Source organism: Sciurus carolinensis (assembly GCF_902686445.1).
Source record: "Sciurus carolinensis chromosome 14 unlocalized genomic scaffold, mSciCar1.2 scaffold_126_arrow_ctg1, whole genome shotgun sequence".
NCBI lineage: Eukaryota > Metazoa > Chordata > Mammalia > Rodentia > Sciuridae > Sciurus > Sciurus carolinensis.
In genome coordinates, this window is record NW_025920111.1 from 1253496 (window position 1) to 1279718 (window position 26223).

Consider the following 26223-nt stretch of genomic DNA (forward strand, 5'->3'; position numbering starts at 1 on the left):
AACAGTGCTGCCAACTATGTCATGTGCTTTATATCTTTTTCCATTTAACCTTCATAAGACCCATGAGGTGTAGATCATTTTGTCTTCCTTTTTCTTTTTTCTTCAAATTTTGTTAAAATATGTATTTTAAAGCATTTTTTGTAGATGTAGATGCAGTGCTAAGGATCAAACCCACTGCCTCACCCATGCTGGGCAAATGCTTGGATACTAATCTATAGCCCTAGCCCCAATATCTTTCTTTTTATCCTTTTCTATTCTGAAATTTTTGAAATTAAGATTTGAAGGGATTTTAGGGTTTTGTTTTTGTTTTTTCTTTTCACATAATGGCTTTGTATCATGCTCCCTAATATTGCATAACTTTTAAAATGACTGTTTTCCTGTATCAGCAGCTATAGGGAGTCAATATGGCCTGGAGTGAGAGGGTTCTTACTGAGCTTCTTATTTCAAGAGTTTCTTCTAGCTGAGCATGGTGGTGCATGTCTTTAATCCCATTGGCTCAGAAGCAGAGACAGAAGGATCCTGAGTTCAAAGCCAGCCTCAGCAAAAGCAAGGCACTAAACAACTCAGTGACACCCTGTCTCTAAGTAAAATACAAAATAGGGCTGGGGATCTGACTCAGAGGCTGAGTGCCCCTGAGTTCAATCCCAGAACCCCCAACCTCACAAAAAAGAGTTTCTTCTCCAACCAATACAGAGAAGCACCATGGTTTCAGTAGGTGGTGCTTCCTTTACTGGTAGGGAGTGGGCTGGGAAAGGTTTTTGGTTTTGTAATTCTCAATTTTTACTACTTGTTTCCTTCTTTCTCTTTGCCATAAAATTATCAAAGAATGCCTCCCTTTCTAAATTACCTCTTTCTCACCTAAAAGCAGTTCTTCCTCAAAATTTTAACTGCATCTACTTTCTGGCCTTTCCCTTTTGATTCTTTAGTAGGCACTGCTGTGATCTACCAGGACTCGGACCTATCCTCATTGTTTTCCCATTTGGAGTGTGATTCTAATTTTGGAGAATAAATTTCCTCTGGCACTACTAGAAACCCACTGTCCTTTCTCCTATGCAATCTCTGTCTGCCTACCCAGACAAGTGAGCACTTCAGAGCTGGCTCACCTGGTTTGGGATGTTCATTTCTCTACTTACCTACAAATGGATGTTTAGAGTAGTTTCTGATTCCTAATTTTGTAGTAGGCTTTGATTAGGGGTGGTTCATTATCCTTGTTGATTGGCGCAATTTTTATAGGATATATGAAGAATTCAAAATTCAGGTGACTGGCATTATTTGACAGAACACAGTTTTTTTGACTTTTCTTGTGTTTAATCTTTAAAAATTTTTACAATAGTATCACATTTATATTCAAGAAAACTTTTTTGTTCTCTGCTTATTGTTTGTATCCTGTTCTCATTTCAAGGATATAATATCCTCACTGAATACATTTATTTTAGCTTTTTAAAATATATCCCAGGGAGAATATTTATTATGTCTTTTCAAAACTGTTGCCCTGCCCACTGTGTTGTCTCTTTTTCTCCATTTGCTTCTCCTCCTTCCTCTATTTACTTCTCCTTCTTCCTCTTCTTTTTTCAAAAAGAATCCCTTGCTCTTATTAGCAGCTTTCCTGAAACATCTGGTGTCCTGTGACTGTCTGATCAGGGTGCTGGTGAAATGCCCCAAAGCTGACAGATAGATCTGTTGTGAGCAGGTGGACAGCCTTTTGACCTCATGCCAGCAGCACTGGTTGGCAAGTCATCTTTTGCACTGGGGGAGTCTTTCCAGACACACAGATTTGAAGACATCACTAGACAACTCATTTTATTCTTAGAAGATTACTCTTTTATCACCCTTAGAAGATAAACCATTACAACAAAATTATTTAAATTGAAAAGACAGGGATCCAAGAGCTCATGGTGCTCCCATTATTTGGTGTGTGGATCCCTTCAGTTCCCCCACATCATGGTGCCCTTGTAAGGACCATGAGTCCCAGGCTTTTGGAGTATTGAGAGGGTTTCTATCCCTCTAGTTAGTCCCAGCTGGATACCTGTGTTTTGGTTCTACAGCTCTTCTTAAACTGTTTTCATTTTCCAAAGAGTTTGTGAACATTTTAACATACCATTGCCTCATATAGCTTTTTAGTAATTCATTTATTGTCATTTAGCTGTTTCAGGTGAGAAAAAAAAAGAAATGTGTGTGTTATTGTCATTTAGCTGTTTCAGGTGAGAGAAAAAATAAATGTGTGTGGTCATATTTTTAAGTTATATTTGATGACCTTAGTATCAAGTTTACACCCTTTTCTGTAGTCATCTATATTAATTTAATTTTATTTGCTAGAACAAAATAAAAGTGCAGTGTTTTTAGAAAGATGATTGTATATCTTCACCTGCCTAAAAAAAGGTATTTTTCCAGACAATCTAACTGCCAAAAAATTCTCCAGTTTGTTTAAAATCTGGAATGTTGTCTTCAATGACCATGTCTTGGTTCTCTTTGTGATAAATGGTACCTCTGGCAGGATACAGATTAGGGTCTAGACCTGTGGGCTCCAGCTGCCTATTAGAAACAGACTAAAGACATGGAGCATCATTAAAAATAATGTAAATAAACATTAAAGAATAGTAATTAGAGCAGCCCAAAATTTAAGTAAAAAGTAAGATTGCTTTACCTTTAATGCTAAAGTTTTTTAAAAAGAACATTACATGGTAAATTGAGAATTTCATACAGTTTTTTTTTATTGTAAACAAATGGGATACATGTTGTTTCTCTGTTTGTACATGGCGTAAAGGCATACCATTTGTGTAATCATAAATTTACATAGGGTAATGTTGTTTGATTCATTCTGCCATTTTTTCCCTTCCCCCCTCCCCTCCCACCCTTCCCCTCCATCTATACAGTCCTTCCTTCCTCCATTCCTGCCCCCCTCCCTAAACCCCACTCCAACCCCAACACTAACCCTTCCCACCCCCCATTATGTGTCATCATTCACTTATTAGCGATATCATTCTTCCTTTGGTTTTTTGAGATTGGCTTATCTCACTTAGCATGATATTCTCCAGTTTCATCCATTTGCCTGCAAATGCCATAATTTTATCATTCTTTATGGCTGAGTAATATTCCATTGTATATATATATACAACATTTTCTTTATCCATTCATCAATTGAAGGACATCTAGGTTGGTTCCACAATCTGGCTATTGTGAACTGAGCAGCTATGAACATTGATGTGGCTGTATCTCTGTAATATGCTGATTTTAAGTCCTTTGGGTATAGGCCAAGGAGTGGGATAGCTGGGTCAAATGGTGTTTCCATTCCAAGTTTTCTAAGGAATCTCCACACTGCTTTCCAGAGTGGCTGCACTAATTTGCAGCCCCACCAGCAATGTAAGAGTGTACCTTTCTCCCCACATCCTCGCCAACACCTGTTGTTGCTTGTATTCTTGATAATTGCCATTCTAATTGGGGTGAGATGGAATCTTAGGGTGGTTTTGATTTGCATTTCTCTTATTACTAGAGATGTTGAACATTTTTCCATATGTTTGTTGATTGCTTGTATATCTTCTTCTGTGAAGTGTCTATTCATTTCCTTAGCTCATTTGTCAGTTGGATTATTTACATTCTTGGTGTAGAGATTTTTGAGTTCTTTATAGATTCTGGAGATTAGCGCTCTATCTGAAGTATGATTGGCAAAGATTTTCTCCCACTCTGTAGGCTCTTTCTTTGCATTGCTGATAGTTTCCTTTGCTGAGAGAAAGCTTTTTAGTTTGAATCTATCCCAGTTATTAATTCTTGCTTTTATTTCTTGTGCTATGGGATTCCTGTTGAGGAAGTCTGGTCCTAAGCCGACATGTTGAAGCTCCGGACCTACTTTTTCTTCTATAAGATGCAAGGTCTCTGGTCTGATTCCGAGATCCTTAATCCATTTTGAGTTTAGTTTCGTGCATGGTGAGAGATATGAGTTTAGTTTTATTCTGTTGCATATGGATTTCCAATTCTCCCAGCACCATTTGTTGAAGAGGCTATCTTTTCTCCATTGCATATTTTTGGCCCCTTTGTCTAGTATGAGAAAATTGTATTTATTTGGGTTTGTGTCCATGTCCTCTATTCTGTACCATTGATCCACCTTTCTATTTTGGTACCAATACCATGCCGTTTTTGTTACTATTGATTTGTAGTAGAGTTGAAGATCTGGTATTGCGATACCCCCTGCTTCACTCTTTCTGCCAAGGATTGCTTTAGCTATTCTGGGTTTTTTATTCTTCCAGATGAATTTCATAATTGCTTGCTCTATTTCTGTAAGGTACATCATTGGGATTTTAATTGGAATTGCATTGAATCTGTATAGCACTTTTGGTAGTATGGCCATTTGGACAATATTAATTCTTCCTATCCAAGAACATGGGAGATCTTTCCATCTTCTAAGGTTTTCTTGAATTTCTTTCTTTAGTGTTCTGTAATTCTCATTGTAGAGGTCTTTCACCTCTTTTGTGAGATTGATTCCCAAATACTTTATTTTTTTCGAAGCTATTGTGAATGGGGTAGTTTTCCTAATTTCTCTTTCTGAAGATTCATCGCTTATATATAAAAATTCCTTAGATTTATGTGCATTGATCTTATATCCCGCTACTTTACTGAATTCACTTATGAGATCTAAAAGTTTTCTGGTGGAATTTCCTGGTTCCTCTAAGTATACCATCATATCATCAGCAAATAGGGATAGTTTGAGTTCTTCTTTTCCTATTCGTATCCCTTTAATTTCTTTGGTCTGTCTAATTGCTCTGGCTAGAGTTTCAAGGACGATATTGAATAGAAGTGGTGAAAGAGGGCATCCCTGCCTTGTTCCAGATTTTGGAGGGAATGCTTTCAGTTTTTCACCATTTAGAATGATATTAGCCATGGGTTTAGCATAGATGGCCTTTACAATGTTAAGGAATGTTCCCACTATCCCTATTTTTTCTAGTGTTTTGAGCATGAAGGGGTGCTGTATTTTATCAAATGCTTTTTCTGCATCTATCGAAATAATCATGTGATTCTTGACTTTAAGTCTATTGATATGGTGAATGACATTTATTGATTTCCTGATGTTGAACCAACCTTGCATCCCTGGGATGAAACCCACTTGATCATGGTGCACTATCTTTTTAATATGTTTTTGTATGCGATTTGCTAAAATTTTGTTTAGAATTTTTGCGTCGATGTTCATTAAGGATATTGGTCTGAAATTTTCTTTCCTCGATGTGTCTCTGTCTGGTTTAGGAATCAGGGTAATATTGGCTTCATAGAATGAGTTTGGGAGAGTTCCCTCCTCTTTTATTTTCTGGAATACTTTGAGAAGTATTGGAATGAGCTCTTCTTTAAAAGTTTTGTAGAACTCGGCTGAGAACCCATCTGGTCCTGGACTTTTCTTTGTTGGAAGGCTTTTGATGACTTCTTCTATTTCATTACTTGAAATTGGTCTATTTAAATTGTGTATGTCCTCCTCTTTCAGTTTAGGCAATTCATATGTCTCTAGAAACCTGTTGATGTCTTCGAAATTTTCTATTTTTTTGGAGTATAGATTTTCAAAATAGCTTCTAATTATGTTTTGTATTTCGGTCGTGTCTGTTGTGATATTTCCTTGTTCATTCCAAATTTTAGTGATTTGGGTTTTCTCTCGTCTTCTCTTTGTTAGTGTGGCTAAAGGTTTATCAATTTTGTTTATTTTTTTGAAGAAACAACTATTTATTTTGTCATTTTTGTATTGTTTCTTTCGTTTCAATTTCGTTGATTTCAGCTCTCAGTTTAACTATTTCCTGTCTTCTACTACTTTTGGTGTTGGTCTGTTCTTCTTTTTCTAGGGCTTTGAGCTGCAGTGTTAGGTCTTTTATTTTTTTGAGTTTTACTTCTTTTATTAAATGCGCTCCATGAAATAAATCTTCCTCTAAGTAATGCTTTCATAGTGTCCCAGAGATTTTGATATGATGTTTCTTTGTTCTCGTTTACCTCTAAGAATTTTTTAATTTCCTTCCTAATATCTTCTGTTTCCATTCATCATATAGTAGCATATTGTTTAATCTCCAGGTGTTGGAGTAGTTTCTGTTTTTTACTCTTTCATTAATTTGTAACTTCAATCCATTATGATCTGATAGAATACAAGGTAGTGTCTCTATCTTCTTGTATTTGCTGACATTAGCTTTGTGGCATAATATGTGGTCTATTTTAGAGAAGGATCCATGTGCTGCTGAGAAGAAAGTGTATTCGCTCTTGGTTGGATGGTATATTCTATAAATGTCTGTTAAGTCTAAATTATTGATTGTGTTATTGAGATCTATGGTTTCTTTGTTCAATTTTTGTTTGGAAGATCTGTCCAGTGGTGAAAGAGGCATGTTAAAATCACCATTATTATTGTGTTATGGTCTATTTGGTTTCTAAAATTGAGAAGGATTTGTTTAACATACATGGATGAGCCACTGTTTGGGGCATAGATGTTTATAATTGTTATATCTTGCTGATTTATGCTTCCCTTAAGCAGTATGAAATGTCCTTCTTTATCCCTTCTAACTAACATTGGCTTGAAGTCCACATTATCTGAAATGAGGATGGATACTCCAGCTTTTTTGCTGAGCCCATGTGCATGGTATGTTTTTCCCCATCCTTTCACCTTTAGTCTATGGGTATCTCTTTCTATGAGGTGAGTCTCTTGCAGGCAACATATTGTTGGATCTTTCTTTTTAATCCAATCTGCCAGTCTATGTCTTTTGATTGATGAATTCAGGCCATTAACATTCAGGGTTATTATTGAGATATGATTTGTATTCCCAGCTATTTGGTTCATATTTAAAATTTTTGACACATCTTGGTTCCTCCTTTATTTGACAGTTCCTTTAGGATAATTCCTCCCTTTGCTGATTTGCTTCTTTGTTTTTTATCTCTTCCTCATGAAATATTTTGCTGAGAATGTTCTGTAATGCTGGCTTTCTTTTTGTAAATTCTTTTAGCTTTTGTTTATCATGGAATGATCTTATTTCATCGTCAAATTTGAAGGTAAGTTTTGCTGGGTATAAGATTCTTGGTTGGCAGCCATTTTCTTTCAGAGCTTGAAAAATGTTGTTCTAGGCCCTTCTAGCTTTTAGGGTCTGGATTGAAAAATCTGCTGATATCCGTATTGGCTTCCCCCTGAATGTAATTTGGTTCTTTTCTCTCACAGCCTTTAAAATTCTGTCTTTATTTTGTATGTTAGGTATTTTCATAATAATGTGCCTTGGTGTGGGTCTGTTGTAATTTTGTGTATTTTGAGTAATATAAGCCTCTTGGACTTGATTTTCCATTTCATTCTTCAGATTTGGGAAATTTTCTGATATTATTTCTTCAAATAGATTGTTCATTCCTTTGGTTTGTTTCTCTAAGCCTTCCTCAATCCCAATAATTCTCAAATTTGGCCTTTTCATGATATCCCATAGTTCTTGGAGATTCTGTTCATGATTTCTCACCATCTTCTCTGTTTGTTCAACTTTGTTTTCGAGGTTAAATATTTTGTCTTCAATATCTGATGTTCTGTCTTCCAGCTGTTCTATCCTATTGGTTATGCTTTCTATGGAGTTCTTAATTTGGTTTATTGTTTCCTTCATTTCAAGGATTTCTGTTTGGTTTTTTTTTCAATATCTCTATCTCTTTATTGAAATGATCTTTTGCTTCCTGAATTTGCTCTGTTAACTGTCGATTGGTGCGATCATTCAATGCCTGCATTTGCTCTTTCATCTCATCGTTTGCTTCCCTAATCATTTTAATTATGTACATTCTGAACTCCCTTTCTGTCATTTCTTCTGCCATGCTGTTGTTGGATTTTATTGATGAAACATCTAGATTTGTTTGGGCATTTTCTTCCCTTGTTTTCTCATATTGTTCAGGAATCAGTGGGTCATTAAGATATTGCAGATTTCCTCTATCAACTTATAATGTCCCTGAAGATTGCTAGTATATCCCCTCTTATCCTTCAGTAGCCTGAAGTCTTGGAGGAGGTTGATAATGCAGAGCTCCACGAAGAAGCTGCCTCTCTAGGGGTGGTAACCCTCAGGTGGCGTATATTCCCTGCTAGTGGGCAGAGGTGCCTCCACTTGTTGACCAATGGTCATCCAATGGGGAACTAGACTGCGGGCTGAGGCAAGGCCTGTTTGTGCCTATGTCTCTGGCTTTACCGTCCCTGTGGGAAAACCTCCCCTGGCCGGGAAGAGTCACTCGGTGGGGACGTCTCGCTGGTCAGTTGCCCTCCTAGAGGTTCCCCTCAATCTACAACTACCACCTGGGCTGGGCTGTCTTCCTCTGCAATGATCCCAGGGGCCCGGACCTACGTCCTGGTCCTGGGAGCCTCAGCCTTCGTAGGCGAGTCTCCTTAGGCTGCCTCTCCCAGAGAATCTGCCCGCCGCCCTGGAAACTTCGCTCCGCCCCTAGGCGTGTCTCTGTGCGGCTCTTCCAGCAAGAAGCCACCTAGCTCCTGGGACCCTGCTCTGCACCAATCGCCTGGCTATGCAGCCCCTCCCCTGAGCCACCACCTGGAGCCCCGTACAATAGCTCCGAGACCCAGAGACCCGCCACACACCTCCTCCTCCGGACAGCCGCCCGGTTTCCGACGCAGTCACTAGGAGTCCAAACAACTCACTTCGGGTCTCCTCCTCCCGCCAACCACTCGTAGCTCTAGGCAGTCACTCCAAGTCCAAGTGACCCGCCCTGTTCCTCCTCCTCCTCCTTGGGGTAGCCCCCCTTTTGTTCAGGAGCGGTGGCACTGAGACCAGGTGACTCACCACGCTCCTCCTCCAGGCAGGCCACCGGTGTTCAGGAGCAATCGCTTTTAGTCCAATCAACTCACCACTTGCCTCCTCCTCTGGCAACCACCTGTGGTTCTGATGCATTCACTCCCAGACTAAGCGTCCCACCGCTCTCCTCCTCCAGGCAGGCCACCAGTGTTCTGGAGCAGCTGCTCTGAGTTCAAACAGCTTGTCACGCAGCTCCTCCTCCGGCAACTGCCTGCGGCTCTGATGCAGTCACTCCCAGGTCAAGCAACATGCTGCGCTCCTCCTCTTCCTCCGGGCAGCCCCCCAGCACTCAGGAGCGCCCACTCTGAGTTCAAACAGCTCACCATGCAGCTCCTCCTCTGGCAACCGCCCGTGGTTCTGATGCAGTCACTCTTAGACCAAGCGTCCCGCCGTGCTCCTCCTCTTCCTCCGGGCAACCCCCCGGTGTTCAGAAATGGTTGTTGTGGGTCCAAACAGCTCGCCACGCAGCTCCTCCCCAGGCAGCCACCCGGAACCACAGCGGCTGCTCGAGTCCAAGCGCTATGCTGAGCCGCCTCCTCTACGATGATCCCAGTTGTCCGTGTTTACCGCTCCAGCGGGGGGAGGGGCGTCTCGCCGAGCAACTCCACTTCACAAATTCCCTGCATTCAGGGTCTACCGCCCCATCCGGGACGCCTCCCCAACAGGAGAGACTCACCCGGCAGCTTTGAGTTGGTCCCAAGTCTCTCACTATCTCCTCTTTTGAATCTTGCGTCCTGGAGCAGCGTGAAATGCAGCCGCCCTCTAGTCTGCCATCTTGGCCCGCCCCTTCATGCAGTTTGATGATATATATGTTGATCATATTTGACACATCTCAGCTATTTATTTTTTTCCACTTGTTGATAGTGTGCCTCACTGAAAGCCCCCTGCTGATTTAAGTAGGAAATGCCAATTAGTATTACAGCTGGTTAGATTTGGGTACAAGTGTGAAGCAATTGTTCTCTTGAGAATGAAATATTTTGCTTTCATACTCTCTAGGGAAAATATACTTAGAGTTGATTTCATAATGCTGTGAAAATACATTATTTGGTAACATGTGTTACTAAATACACTTCACTTTTTAATCATTATCTTACCTATCTGTGGTTATTGGTCTAGGTTTTTTATCACTTGATTCATGATCTTGGCAGATCACCCAACCTCATTGGGTTTTTGTGTCTTCATCTCTAAAACAGTCTATTAATGTCTTCTTTACTCTTTTACACAGCTTCAAAAATCAAATGTGGTAATAGATGTGAAATTGCTCTGATAGCATAAAGTGCTACCTAATAGTACTATATCAGCTGGTGGTGTCACTGAGTGGTGGAGCTCTTACCTAGCAAGTGTGAGTCCCTGGGTTTGATCTCAAATACTGCAAAAATTAAGGAAAAAAAATTATACTATTTTCCTTGTTGTTTTTGCCATAATTATTTGCAAGCCTGTTTTCTCTCTACTTTTCTATACACAATAAGCTACTGAAAAGAACATACTGATCTTAGAATCAGAAAAACCTACATTGTTCATTTTGTAGCAGAGAGAATTAAGGAACACTTTAATCCCTGTGTGAATCTCAGTTTCCTCTTTCATAATGGGGTTAGTTATACCAGGATTGAGGTAAGAAACATAAAGATTCTTTGTGAGATCTACAGAGAATATTATACATCTAAAGAATTATATTTTGTGATTTTTAAAAAATTTTCTCATAGATTTGCCCCTTGTTCCTTTTAATATTATAGAAAAAGAGAAAAAGAGTTGAGTATTAAAAGTGTGTTTGGACTAAAAATGTTGAGATTTTATTAGGAGATCTTGAAAATCAGTGAGATTTGGACTGGGAATATTTGTGGAATGAAAGAATTATTTGAGACTCAGCATTGTAGAGGGATTCAGCAGAGATTCCCACATCATGTAGGATGGACCAAAGAAGTTTAAGCCAATGCTCTGTCCTTTGAAAAGTGAACATGTGTAGAACCCAAACTCATCAGTATTGGTGCAACAGGAAATGAAATGCCTTTATCACAAACTTGACTTCATCCATTTAGAGTATGGGCTATTCTCTTATTCACCTAGTTATTGCTTTGAATAGCATTAACCTATTTTTCAATGTTTTAACATTTCTCACTTTGTGTTTTATATTCTTAAAGAACCATATGTATTTATTTGATGGTAAAGATTATTCTAAGGAGCCCAGTAAGGAAGAGAGAAAACCCTTTGAACAATTGGTGAATCTTCAGAAAATTCTTTTGGGAAAAAAAAGGTCAAGAGGGCCGGTTACTCCAAAATAATGGCAGTCTAAGTGCTGTTAACTTGTGTGAGATCATAAATTCTCCAAACTTTCTTTCTACAAAAGAACCAAAAATGATCCAGTATCATTTTTTTTGTTCTCTTAGGATGATTTAATAAATAAGTGTCTCTGGAAATGTAAAAAATTAACCAAACCTTAGTATAAAAGCTATGTAAAAATCTAGCATAAAACACATTAATAAGGTGAGTATATTGTACAATTTAGTGTAGGTAAAAGAAGCCCTGTCCCTCTTCTAAACCATCCCTAAAAGGATCACCATATTAAATCAAAATACCATATTCTGTTGTCAATAATCATGATTCTGTTTCATTAAGAGAAGATGGCAATCACAAATAATATATGTAATGTTCACAGTGTTTGGTGCTTAAAATGTACTTACTAAATGTTAGCTATCATTAAGATAATCATGCTAAAATACTCTGTATTAAAATAAATATTACATTTATAGAAAGTTTTATGTTAAAATTGTTTAAATGGTATCCTACAGTGTATGCTTTCAATCAAGGAAAAAAATTATTTTGAATTACTTTATTGCTCATGAAATAAATCAAAATGACTGTACTCTCCATGCCAGTACTTTGGCTGAACTTAGAACTCAGTGGCCACCATGCTGATGAGATTCATAATATGAACAGTAAATTGAAGTATCTTGCTGCCAGTGTCCACCACACAGGGTTGCATTGTTTTGTGAAAGCCTAAGCATGTTGTCTCTGTAAAGAGTCTGCTTTGGGGATGAATGAAATTCATGGAGGAACAGGAAGTTCCTGACCTTCCTGGCTTTGGATCTTGTCCTTCCTACAGGTTCTTATACCAGGCCTCTTGGAGTGTTCTACCAAAAGGAAGAGGATTCTGAGCCCAGAAGAAATGGAGGAAAGACAGAAAAAAAAAAAGACAAGAAGGAGCAGCCAAGAGAAAGAGACTACTACAGGAAAAGAATAGGAAAAAGGAAGAATCTGAACATAAGAAAAAGTATGTCTGGAGAGTACTGTCATTTCTAGTGACAGATATTTTGGTCTCCTCCACTAGAATCACTTAAAAATTCAAAAACCTATCAATCTACTAGTTCCTGTTGATAACAGAATACTTTTTTTTTTTTTTGGACTAATGTTTGAAACCAGGGGCACTCTACCACTGATCTATTTCCCCAGTCCTTTTCATTTTTTTATTTAGAACAGGGTCTCACTAAGTTGTTTACCTGACATCCAACTTGTGATCCTCCTGCCTTAGCTTCTTGAGTAGCTAGGATCACAAGTTTGAACCACCACACCCAGCTCCACAGAACACTTTTTTAAAAGATTCAGCTTTAACATGTAGTCTACTTTAGTGAGAAGTCTTGAGTGCCTAAAGCAGAGAAGATGCTTTCTATTGAAACAAGAAATGTTAAAGGTTTTATTGTAGCCAATGAGGAACCATTTATTTGAACAGTCCATTTTAGTCATGTTCTGTGGGGGTTCCCAGGACCCCCAGCCTTGGGCATGGTCAAGATGGCGCCTGATGCTGAGCCAAAAGCGGCCAGCTATACAGTAAACAACCAGCAAATTCCAATGATTGGCTAGTTAACGATGTGACTAGAGCATGCCCCCCTCGTGTACCCATCCTATGCTTGCAGCTGTCCGCGTTTATCTCATGTACTCTCCCCTGATTGGTTGAAGTGTATATAAGCCTGGTGGGTGGGAGAGTAGGGGGGATGGAAGAAGCGGAAGAAGTGGCGGTGGCGGCGGCGGCAGAGGCTGGAGCTGAGCTGGAAGCTGGGAGTACGCGGGAGCTGGAAGAAGCTGGGAGAAGGGAAGCTGGGAGTGCGCAGAAGCTAGGGGTAAGAGAAGCGTAGGAGAGGAACTGTGCACAATAAACTTCCAAAGCTTCAGACAGTTGTCATGTCTCTCTCTGCGGCCAGAGGGGACACGATAACTGGTGCCGAAACCTGGGAAGATAAAGGCCTTATAAAAGAAAACAAGGTAAGATATTTGAAAAATTTTTTTGTATACAAGTTAAACCGGTTATAAAAAAAAGGGTGTCAGGATGCGCCATCGGCGGTCCTGGGGACACGCGGAGTGCGGTCCGGTTGAAAGGTATCGGGATCCTGATGCATAGAACGCGGGTATCGGGACGTGCCATCAGCGGTCCTGACGCGTAGAACACAGATTGAAGGGTATCGGGGTCCTGACGCGTAGAATGCAGATATCGGGACGTGCCATCAGCGGTCCTGACGCGTAGAACGCGGGTTGAAGGGTACCGGGATCCTAAAGCGTAGAACGCGGGTCGGGGGGGTATCGGGACACGCCATTAGCGGTCCTGACGCGTGGAACGCGGTCTAATTAAAGTGAAAGTAGAAACACGTTTGAAGCGGTCCAATTAGGTAGTATGTGAAAAGCCGCTATAAAAATTCTAATGCGCACTTGATAGTTTTCCCTTCAGTAATTTTGTTGCTCCTGGCGGCTAGGCTACTGTTTGTCATTGTAATTACCATAACTAAAGCTATTCAAATTAGTAACAATGGGGTCTGAAACGTCTAAATTCAGAATGCAGCAACCCCTTAGGGAATATTAAAAAACCATGAGACGCCATTATTCAGAATGCAGCAACCCCTCAGGGAGAAACACTGGGGAAGGACTAGAAAATAAGGAAACCACTGTATGATTATATGTTCAAACCCTAGTAGAATAAGCCCAGAGTTTATAGAAGAAAAGCTGCTCAGTGTGCCACAAGGGGGATCTTCATGAACAGGGTTTAATAGTAACAGAAAAGAACACTTAAAGAGAATAAAGTGAGAAATAACCAAGTGGTAGTGAAAACTTAAGAACAAGGGGAAAAGGTAGGAGAAACCTAAGCCTAATAGAAAGAGCTTCAAAATTTGTAGAAACTACCCGTATTTGAGGAGCAAATGGAGATACCATCAACCATTAGAAAAACTTTAAAGAGGCAGTTAAGACTATTGGAGACAGCTATGCAGAGCAGTGTTATCTGGAGGACAATGTCTAATTGGAGAAGCTCAGTGGCAAGAAATAGCTGTTGAAACTGCTTGCAGAAACATAGTGGCAAGGTTTCCCGATAGAAATGTTAATAGGAGAAGACCAATACGCTTCAATAGATGCACAAAATCAGCAGCAAGGAGATAATGCCCTAACAAAAGATAAGAGATAACTATAGTAAAATCTGTTACACCTTATGACCCAGGGCTATGTCCAAGATGCAGAAGAGGAAGTCATCGGAATAGTGACTGTCAGCCTATTAGAGATAGGGAGGATAATTTCCTAGGGTTGAATCCTGAACTTCAAAAAAACGGGAGACAGGGCCCTCCCCGGGGCCCCCAACAAATATACGGGGTAATTCAACAAGTTCCCCGACGGTGGTATTCTCCCACAGAGAAGGGGAGCGCAGAGCCACCTCAGGAAGTGCTGGATTGGACATCTGTGCCACCTCCAGACTCATACTAACCCCAGATATGGGGAGCAGATGATTGATACTGATTGGCATGAAAAAATCCCACAGAACAGTGTTGGACTATTACTAGGTAGAGGTTCCTCAACACTAAAAGGACTTATAGTACACCCAGGGGTTATTGATCCTGATTTCACTGGACAAATAAAAGCCTTGGTCTCTTCACCAAAAGGAATTACGGTCATCTCTCCAGGGGATCGCATTGCACAAATGCTTATATTGCCCAGTCGACATTCCTTGTGGCCCAGTGAAAATACAAATAAAAGACAAGGAGGTTTTGGATCAACAGGAACCACTTTAATAAACCTTACTATGGATAAGGGACAGAGGCCCCTCCTAAAATTAAAAGTGGGAAATATGGAATTTACAGGTTTATTAGATACGGGAGCAGACAAAAGTATTATTAGCGCAATGGTCTGGCCAAAGCACTGGCCATTGATCACAGCAGCTCAGAGCTTGAGAGGCTTAGGAGTAGCAGAAAGCCCCAATCAAAGTGCTTCCTCATTATCATGGAAAGATACAGAGGGACACACAGGAATATTTCAACCATATGTCTGTAATGTTCCTATTAGCCTATGGGGACGAGACGTCCTGCAGCAAATGGGTATGAAACTCACCACTGACCAGATTTACCAAGGGACTCCTGTAAGAAATATGTTACAAAATATGAACTATGATGATAAAAAAGGATTAGGAAAACATAGTCAAGGATCTACCCAACCACTGCCTTTACTTCCACCAAAAAATGATTCTCATGGATTGGGTTTTTCCTAGGGGCCACTGATAAACCATCAATCCCTATAATATGGAAAGATGATAAGCCTCGCTGGATTCCACAGTGGCCCCTAACAAAAGAAAAGCTAGAGGCAGCTCATAAGTTAGTACAAGAGCAGGTACAAGCAGGTCATTTACAACATTCGACCTCTCCTTGGAATACTCCAATATTCTTAACAAAGAAAAAATCAGGAAAATGGAGGTTATTACATGATTTAAGAGCCATAAACGAACAAATGTACCCTATGGGACCCATCCAATGTGGACTCCCTCTTGTCACTGCACTACCAAAAAATTGGCCAACTATTATTCTGGATTTAAAAGATTGCTTTTTCTCTATACCCTTACACAAAAATGATTGTTGGATATTTGCCTTTACTTTGCCCTCTCTTAATCACACTCAGCCTGAACAGAGATTTGAATGGACCGTGTTGCCCCAAGGTATGGCTAACAGTCCTACTATATGTCAAATATACGTAGATAAAGCGTTAACAACTACTAGACAAAAGTTTAAGAGATTGTTGATTTATCACTATATGGACGACATAATTATTTGCCATCCAGAAAAAGAAGTTTTGTTAGAAGCATTACAATTTATAACTCAAGCATTAGAAAAGAGAGGACTAACAATAGCCCCTGAAAAATTACAATTAGAGGAGATCCAAGAATATCTGGGTACAAGACTCACTGCTACTACAGTCAGACCATCAAGGTTGACCATCAGGACAGATCAATTGAATACCTTGAACGATTTTCAGAAACTCTTAGGTGACATTAATTGGATCAGATCCTATTTAAAATTATCCACAGGGGAATTAAAACCTTTATTCGATATATTAAAAGGTAATCCTGACTTGAATTCCCCTAGGAAACTTACTCCCGAAGCACGGATATCCTTACAGCTAGTAGAGAATAGACTTCAGCAGTGTTACGTTGATCGTTGTGATCCTACTCAACCATTAAGTTTAATCATAATCTCAGAGAAGCATACCCCTTTTGGCATAGTTTGGCAAGGAGGACCTCTGCAAAGTATAAATCTCCCTAACTCTCCAGCTAAAACATTGCAATCATATCCGCAAGCTATTGCTCAGGTAATATTCAAGGGAATAGAATCTTGCATTACTGTTTTTGGAATCCATCCGTCTATTATTATAACTCCTTATTCCACTCAGCAAATTAAATGGCTAATTAATAATGATGATGATTGGTCAGTATTATATTGTTCCACTTCAGCTCAGTTCGATAACCATTATCCCCAACATCCCTGGATTCAATTCTGTAAAAATACTCCCATAGTTTTTCCAAAAGTGACTAGTGTCCAGCCTCTTAAAGACTGTGTAACCATTTTTACTGATGGCTCCAAAAATGGAGTAGGTGCAGTACTTATCGGTAAACAACTTCACACCATAATAGTTCCACCCAACTCCACACAGGTTACTGAACTTGCAGCTGTAATATTAGCCTTTAAATTAGCAGATAATCAGCCATTCAATCTTCTATCTGATAGCTTATATATCGTTAACGCTTTACAGGTTCTTAAAATGGTACCCCATATTTCTTCCATGTCCACGGTAGCTTCTTATTTTACAACGCTACAAAACCTTATCCTACAGCGTAAACATCTATTCTATGTAGGACATATTAGAGCTCATTCTAATTTACCAGGACCTTTGGCCAATGCTAATGACTTGGTAGATATGGCCACCAAATCAATTTTTTTTTCCATAGAGGAACAGGCAAAACTGTTTCATGAAAAATTTCATGTAAATTCCACTACTTTGAGCAGAAAATTTCCTATATCTAAATGTATGGCTCGACAAATAGTAAAAAATTCTCAACATTGTGCTCCTTTAATCCCAGTACAATCCTTTGGAGTTAATCCCAGGGGACTGCTGCCTGGTCATATTTGGCAGATGGATGTAACCCATATTTCTGAATTTGGTACTGTTAAGTATGTACATGTGTCAGTAGACACTGCTTCAGGGGTCATTATGGCTTCCGCTCATTCTGGAGAAAAGGTAAAAGATGTCATTCAACACTGCCTACAAGCATTTGCTGGCTGGGGCATACCTAAAGTTATTAAAACAGATAATGGTCCTGCTTATACTTCCAAAAGCTTCCGGTTGTTTTTACAAACATTTAACATCCAATCAGTCACTGGCATCCCCTATAATCCTCAGGGACAGGGCATTGTGGAAAGAGCACATCTTACTTTGAAAAAATTGTCTAAATAAACAAAAAGGGGGAATAGGAGCCTCCTACAAGTCTCCTAAAGATAAACTTAATTTAGTTCTTTTCATTCTAAATTTCTTAACTCTGGATAGGGACGGTCATTCTGCAGCTGATCGACATTATAATCCCCATGATACTCCTCAAATATGGGCAAAATGGAAAGATATCCTGACAGGTTGTTGGAAAGGACCGGATCCAGTCCTTCGTTGGGTCCGAGGGTCTGTTTGTATTTTCCCACAGGATCAACAGACTCCAGTCTGGATTCCAGAAAGGCTAATCAGAGTTTTACAGCATGCAAGTGATGCTGCTCCTCCTCGCAATGGCGAGCCTGAGACTTCCTCCAATAACAAAAACTCAGACGGAAATGCAAACCCGGAACCTATCGGCCATTGTTAGCCTGGCCATATTTTTCGTTTCTAACTAACATATTTTTTATCCTTCCTTTTCTTGCTTTTCACCAATTCCTCTACAACCTGTCAATTCTACTGATGATTTTTCAGGTCGTGCTGCTTTTGGAGACAAGGATATTTCTAGCCTTTCTTTGCTTTAACAGGAGGAATTTCTGCACTTTGCTGTTGGAATCATACTACAAATCAGACCCAGAGTAGAGCAACTCGTTCTGCTGACCCTAGCTGTGATATTGCTTTTCCTCGCACGTCAGCTTGTGTATTTCCTCCCTTTTATGTTTCTACCAACTAACATTTCTAATAACACCTCTTAACTGTTCACTAACTGTGTGCTGTCTCTCACAATACTGGAATGGTTCTTTTGCCACCTGTGCAATTTGCACGTTTCTATCTTCCTACCAGTCCTAGTTTCTGTTGCAGATATAGAATTGCCAGTGCTATTATCAAGAAACAGAAGAGGCTTTGACATTGCAACAGCCGTGATCATTGCCACCACAGTCCTTGCAGTAGCAGCATTGACACAACCATAACAACGATCATTTGGCCGAGAATGCAGCTGCAGCCATACAGACCATAGAGACTCTATCAGAGAATGGACTCATTATAAGAACAAGTGGATACCCTGCAAGAACTTTTGGGACTGGGATGCGTTTATTCCCTGAGAGCTGCCTTGTGTTACCCATATTGTAACTCCATTGGGATGTATATTGTTTCTGTATTTAATATGGCTATATGGTTCTTCTTCTGTTTATAGATTTGTCAAACAGCGGGCAGGCTTAGGAGCTATAGTGGTACTCCTCTGCCTTGGCCTCCTTCTCTTCATTCGTTTTGGCATGCATCTACGAGCTAGCCAATAGAGAGATCAAATTATTTTTCATCAGGCCATGACCGCCCTAAAGGCCGACAGCCCCCCATTCGTATGGCTCTTGATGCTGGACCGGTAGTCAAGGATGGGTAATGAAGGAGGTGGCTGTGTACCGACCTAAGACAGGAGCTGCAGCATGCTCTGCAGGCTCTGATGACGGGTAAGAACATATGCTGACCACTCAGCCTAAGACAGACATGGTCCCGAGCCTTAGTTTAATATTAAAGAAGAGGGATCTGTGGGGTTCCCGGGACTCCCAGCCTTGGGCATGGTCAAGATGGCGCCTGACGCTGAGCCAAAAGCGACCAGCTATACAGTAAACAACCAGCGAATTCCAATGATTGGCTAGTTAACGATGTGACTAGAGCATGCCCCCCTCGTGTACCCATCCTATGCTTGCAGCTGCCTGCGTTTATCTCGTGTACTCTCCCCTGATTGGTTGAAGTGTATATAAGCCTGGTGGGTGGGAGAGTAGGGGGTTCGGAAGAAGCGGAAGAAGCGGCGGCGGCGGTGGCGGCGGCGGCGGCAGCGGCGGCGGCGGTGGCGGCGGCGGCGGCAGAGGCTGGAGCTGAGCTGGAAGCTGGGAGTACACGGGAGCTGGAAGAAGCTGGGAGAAGGGAAGCTGGGAGTGCGCAGAAGCTAGGGGTAAGAGAAGCGTAGGAGAGGGACTGTGCACAATAAACTTCCAAAGCTTCAGACATTTGTCGTGTCTCTCTCTGCGGCCAGAGGGGACGCGATAATGTTCTTAAAAACTGGGATGTTTGTTGGATGTTCATTATTGAAGTGTAATCAGGAGACAGGCTAATCAGTAAAACTTGTTATTTACAAATTTACAGTAAAACTTGTTTATTTGACTCTTGGCAAAAATATTTGCCAGGGTCCAGTCCTAGCAGGGGTCAGGGGTCCTAGGTGGATGGGAGACTTTGGTACAGTGGAGAAAGAGCACACAGAGTCACCAAGTGTTCTGAGGCTGAATCTGAATCTTTATTTTTCTGCCAGTCCTTTTATAGATATTTTTCTTTAGTAATGATTATATCATTTTATGGTTGGTTTAAAATAAGAAAAACCTTCAAAAGTACAATCTATGCTTCTTCTCAAAGTACACATTCTCTTTGTATGACAATCCAGACCAAAACAACCTTATTTCCCAGCTAGATTAAAACAATCTGTCTCCCAGATAAACTGAAACAAACTTGGATCCCAGCTAAACTGAGGGCACCATGATCTGCCAGCCTTCAATCTTCAGAACAAACACATCACTAGATTTTCTGAAAAACCACCCCCACCATGAATTCCAGTGTTTAATAGTGAAAAGTTTTTACTATTATTAAAGGGCAAAGAAATCAATTTATAGTTAATATTTAGTGTATTCTAATTTTATATATTGGCAGACTACAATCTTATTCTGATTCTCAAAGAATTAGACTAAACAGGAAAAGCACAAGTTATATTTATGACTAAGTTAAATGTTTTTATTATGTAAAGTATCTCCAGAATCAACTATTAAAAGTAGGAAAGCAACAAAGGTCAAACACCACATCCAAGCTCAGAGGAATGTCTCTTTATCCATCTATTATTATACTAAAGCAATCACAGTCTCCTTTAATCTCGAGCACAGCTACAATTGTTTATTTTCATATATTTATCTATGTATTACTGCTAAATTTTCAGTGTGCACTATTTTGTGTCCCAATACAGTAAAACCTTCTCAATGTTTTCCAATAAGTTTCTAATGATATATTGATTATTAATAATAAAAAGCAACTGCACCTGGAGACATGCCACGTCTATGGCCCCCAAGAGGGAGGACGGTCAACAGAATCTTGTCAAGTGTTAAGTCCTCTATTCCAACAGACTGTGTCAAGTGTTGGGTCCTCTACTTCAACAAAGCCATGTCAAATGTTGGAGTGGCAGAAAATAAACATGGCAAACTTCAATCAGGGTGAGTTTCTAATTACTTTTTACTTGGTAGTTATTTTTTGTGAATAGCAATGAAAAATGTACTCCATAGAGAGGTTAATTTTCTTTTCTCTCTGTTGAGTTAAAGGATGACTTGGTGGGAGTCCAAAAATTACCATTCCTTCTGCTTGCCTTCTGAGGAGAGCGAGTCTGAGGACCTTGAGGATGGGGAAGATGAGAGTGCTCCCTAATGGGGTTATGATGACCTGGACTCAACCTCCATCAAGTATGTTAGTGGTGATGTCACGCACCCTCAGGGAGTGACAGAGGATGCTCTCATGGTGCACTGTATATGTATAAGAAATGGTGTGGGACAGTGTTGGGGGCTATGCCATATGGACTACACCAAGATGGCACCTGGCAGTTAGCCAGAAGTTGTTTTGGTCACATTGGCAGTGAGGAAGTTGATTAACATAAGCACACCCAGGTGATTTGTCATTGGCCGTATTCAATTAAGTCCACGCACACAATGCATGCTAGGTGTTCCCAAGTGCTCCTAATTGTGCCTGCTCAGACAACTAGCTCCTCGCCTAATCTTCACACAATTGGCTTCAGCCCTACCCTTCACCCCCTGGAGGGGATATAAACTGACTCTCCTCAAGTGCCAGGGTCCCCGGGTTTCCTGAGTCTATAATAAACGTCCTGAATTCAGAAGCCTCACTATGAGTTTGTCTCCTGCACCAAATTGACTCCGCTGGATGGCGTCAAGTGGCGGCCCCGTATGGGGAATTCTGAGTTTGTCTGACTTAAACAGTGAGTAGCAAAGTAAGCTGCAGCCCCTGTCTCTAAGGCAGCTAGGTGTTCAAGATAGCTGGCCAGGTAGTGAAGAGCAAAAGTGCATGTATTTTGTGTTGTTTGTGTGTTTGTCAAATTCAAGAGTCTTGCTCTATGTAGTGAGGTAAGCTGAGACCCGGTCTCTGGGGCAGTTAACCCCTCTCCCTGGGGCAGTTAGGTACTCAGGTAAGCTGAGACCCTGTCTCTGGGGCAGTTAACCCCTGTCCCTGGGGTAATTAGGTACTCAGGTAAGCTGAGGCCCTGTCTTTTAAGGCAGTTAGGCACTCTGGATAGCTGGCCAGGTGATGAAATATGAAGGAACTCCGGAGTATGTGTATCTAGTGTTGTTTGTGTGTTTGTTCTATTGTTAGTGTGCTCTTTGTCCTGTATCAAATTTATTTATTAGTAAAGGATGGGTTCAGAAATAACACAAAATAAGTCTGAAGGGATAATTCAAAAAGGAGGCATGGGAAATATATTACAAGAAGGAGAAGAAGTGCTAGAAGAGATTGAGGAGGAAGGAGATACTGGGGAGGAACTAGAAGATAGGCGAGTTAATGTTGCGGAGTTGCTAGAAGGCAGGAAAGACCATAAGATAACTACCTCCTCAGCTCCCCCTTATGATAAAAGGTGGGAGGACCCGACATTTTGTGGGCACTCTTGTCGGCCTTGTTGTGGTGGAGTCCCAAGTGATACTGGGGATTGCTGGGACCCTCTGGAAGGCCCATTAAGACTGTCCTGCCCAATCTTGGTGGATGGTCAGGGGCAGTGATTTCATCAGGCCCTAGAATTTAAAACAGTAAAAAATCTTAAAGAAGCAGTCACTACTTATGGGCCCCAGGCTCCGTTTACCATGAGTATGGTGGAATCCATCGCAACACTTAATCTGACTCCTAGTGATTGGGTGAGTATGTGTTGAGCAGTTTTGCATGTTGGACAATATTTAATGTGGAAAGTAACCAATCAGGAGCTCTGTGCAGAGATGGCTCATAGAAATGCAGCCACAGGTTTCCATTAACAAAACCTGGATATTTTGCTGGGACAAGGACTATATGCTGAACAATAGCAGCAGATTACGTATGATCCAGTGGTCTATCTTCAGATAGCTGCTGCTGCTGTTAGAGCGTGGAAAATATTACAAGGTCATGGGGACTTTCAAGGGCAATTATCCAAGGTTATACAGGGCTCAAATGAACCATATGCAGACTTTGTAGACCATCTGTTACAAACAGCAGGCAGAGTGTTTGGGGATTCAGAACAAGCAATGCCTTTAATAAAACAGTTAGCATATGAACAAGCTAATAAATGGTGCAGGGAAGCATTAGGCCATGGAAAAATAAGGATCTCAATACCTATTTAAAAATATGCAGAGATATTAATGAGTCAGCTATACAGGATCAAGTACTAGCAGCTGCTGTCACCCAAGGAGTAGCTCAAGCTATGAGGGCCAAACCCAAAAGCTGTTTTTCATGTGGACAGCCAGGACATTTTAAAAGGGACTGTCCAAACCCAAGTCATAGGACATACAAAAAAATACCTGGAGTATGTCCAAAATGTGAAAGAGGAAAACATTGGGCATGTGAATGTAAAATTGTAATTGACATTGAAGGAAAACCACTCCCAAAAAATGAGAGAAGGGGCCCTCGGGCTCAGGCCCCACAAATATTTGGAGCCCTGAAGGAAGGACAACCAGCAGCGGTTCCCATCAGAATGGTCCCTCGAACCCAGTATCCATTAATTCCCTCATCAGACATACAACAGGAAGTGCAGGATTGGACCTCTGTGCTGCCGCCAGAGTAGTACTAATTCCAGAAATGGGGGTTCAATTAATGCCTATGGGTATCTATGCCTCTTAAATCAGGGACAGTAGGTTTGCTATTAGGATGCAGTTCTGCTGCCCTAAGAGGACTCCATATAACACCGGGAGTAGTTGATCCAGATTATGAGGGAGAGATAAAAATAATGGTCAGTTCCCCAAAAGATGTTTCTGTTATAAATCAGGGGGATAAAATAGCACAAATACTGGTGATACCCAGTGAACATAACAAATATTTAGCAAAAAAGAATAAAAGAAATAAATCGGGGTTTGGATCCACGGGGGAACCTATGACCATGCTTGCCTTAGATCTAAACACTCGCCCCATGTATACTGTAAGAATAAATGACAAGGAATTTAATGGGTTATTAGACACTGGAGCTGATCTTAGTATCATAACATTGACCCAATGGCCAAGAGATTGGCCTCTTCAAAAGGTTGACCAGACCTTGCAAGGTTTGGGGGTTGCCTCAAACTCAACCCGGAGTTCACAGTTGTTGAAATGTACAGATACAGAAGGAAATTACGGTACTTTCCAACCCTATGTCTTGAGAGATTTACCCGTTAATTTATGGAGGAGAGACATATTAAGACAATTGCATATCAAATTGACTAATGAACATACGCATATTAACCCGATAGCTTGTCATATCATGGTGAACCAGGGATTCATACCTGGAGGGGGACTGGGAGCACATTCACAGGGAATAACTGAACCTATCCAAGTTATGAGAAGAAGTAATAAAGAGAGACTGAGATTTCAAAGGGGGCCACTGAGCCAATAAAAATTACATGGAAATCACAAAAGTCTGTTTGGATACCTCAGTGGCCCCTCAATGCTCAAAAGTTACAAGCAGCCCAGGAGTTAGTGAGACAACAACTGACCTTAGGCCATCTACAACCTTCTACATCTCCTTTCAATACACCTATCTTTATAATTAAAAAGAAATCAGGAAAGTGGCGACTCCTCAAGATCTTAGAGCAATTAATAGTCAAGTGGTAATAATGGGAACAGCTCAATCCAGCTTCCCTCAATTGTCTGCTATTCCAAAGGATTGGAGAATTTTAGTTTTAGACATAAAAAATTGTTTCTTTTCTATACCACTTCATAAGGAGGATACCTGCAGATTTGCTTTTACTGTACCAGCTACTAAACACGAAGGACCTGATCAAAGATATGAATGGACAGTATTGCCGCAAGGCATGGCCAATAGCCCCACTATGTGTCAGATCTATGTAGATAAAGCTTTACAGCCTATTAGAAAATCTGATAAAGACCTAAAAATCTATCATTATATGGATAACATCTATTAGCTCATCCTGATCAAGACAAACTTTTCAGATATGATGGACTGGTCAAAAATCTTCAATTTGGATTAGAGATAGCAGAGGATAAATTGCAGAGTTCTTGCCCCATTACCTACCTTGGTGCCATTATTGACAAAACCTTAATACGACCTCAAAAGGTTACCTTTAGGATGGATAGATTAAAAACATTAAATGATTTCCAGAAACTTTGGGAGATATAACCTGGGTAAGGCCATATTTAAAATTAACAATTGAAGATCTTGGACCATTATTTGATACTCTTAAGGGAAGTGGTGATCCCACCTCGCCCCGAGAAATTACCACAGAAGCTAGAAAAGCATTGTGTTAGGTAGAATATGTCATTACTAAGGCACATTTAGATGGGGTAGATATAACTAAGTCTATATTACTGATAATCATAGCCACCATAGGAAGTCCTACAGGAGTGTTCTGGCAACAAGGACCTACTTATCGGGTCCATCTTCACTATAGCCAAAAGATAACTCTAGCGAGTTGTCCAGAATTAGTGGGAAAGTTAATAAAAAAGGCAATAACTAATACTATAGGAATTTTTGGCATTGTTCCAAAAAACATTATCACTCCTTATAAACCAGAAACTATAATTGAGTTCACACAAGAATCAGAAGTATGGGCTACCATTATATGTAATTATAATCCAAATTTTAATAACCACTACCCCGGGGACCCCATGATCCAAATGTTCATCAGACACCCATTCATATTTCCTAAGGTCACTAGAAAAAAATCCCATACCAAATGTTATAACTTGCTTTTCTGATGGGTCCAGTAATGGAACAGCTGCTATAGTCACGCCAACACAGACATTTACTTTTCTTTATCCTTCCCAGTCTGTCCAGAAGATAGAGCTTCTAGCCGTTTGTCAAATTTTCCAAATGTTCCCAAATCAGCCATTTAATCTGTTCTCTGACAGCAAATATAAAGTCAATGCTCTAAATATTATAGAAATTGTACTAAAAATATTCTCAGCATCTACCATTCATTCCTCATTATCTACAATTCAAAAGTTAATTTGGGACCATAAGGAACCATTTTTTGTTGGACATATTAGGGCTTATACCACATTACCAGGACCTCTCAGTATGGGTAACTCTTTAGCAGACTTAGCCACTAGAGACGTACATATTTTTTCCATGTTCTTAGAAGCAGAAAATTTTCATAAAAACTTCCATATTAGCACTAACACTCTTCAAAAACATTTTAGATTAACTAAGGAACAAGTTAGAACTATTGTCAAAAATTGTCAACATTGTCTCTTATCTCCCAGTACCTGAAAATGGTGTTAACCCTAGAGGATTACAAACCAACCGTATATGGCAAATGGATGTTACTCATATCCCAGAATTTGGAAAGATTGGATGCATGCATGTGTCCATAGATACTTATTCAGGATTTATTATGGCCTCCTTACAATCAGATGAAAAAACAAAAGATATTATAAATCACTGCTTATATACCTTCTCTATTCTGGGCGTTCCAAAAACAATAAAAACAGACAATGGTACAGGCTATACATCCTTAATCTTTAAACAGTTTTGTTCTACATT

The 26223-nt window shown here is 40.3% G+C and overlaps 1 pseudogene; it reads left to right on the forward strand.

Annotated features, from left to right (window-relative positions):
• The window catches only part of LOC124973350 (chromodomain-helicase-DNA-binding protein 1-like), a 73116-nt pseudogene that overhangs the window by 4176 nt on the left and 42717 nt on the right, over positions 1 to 26223 (forward strand).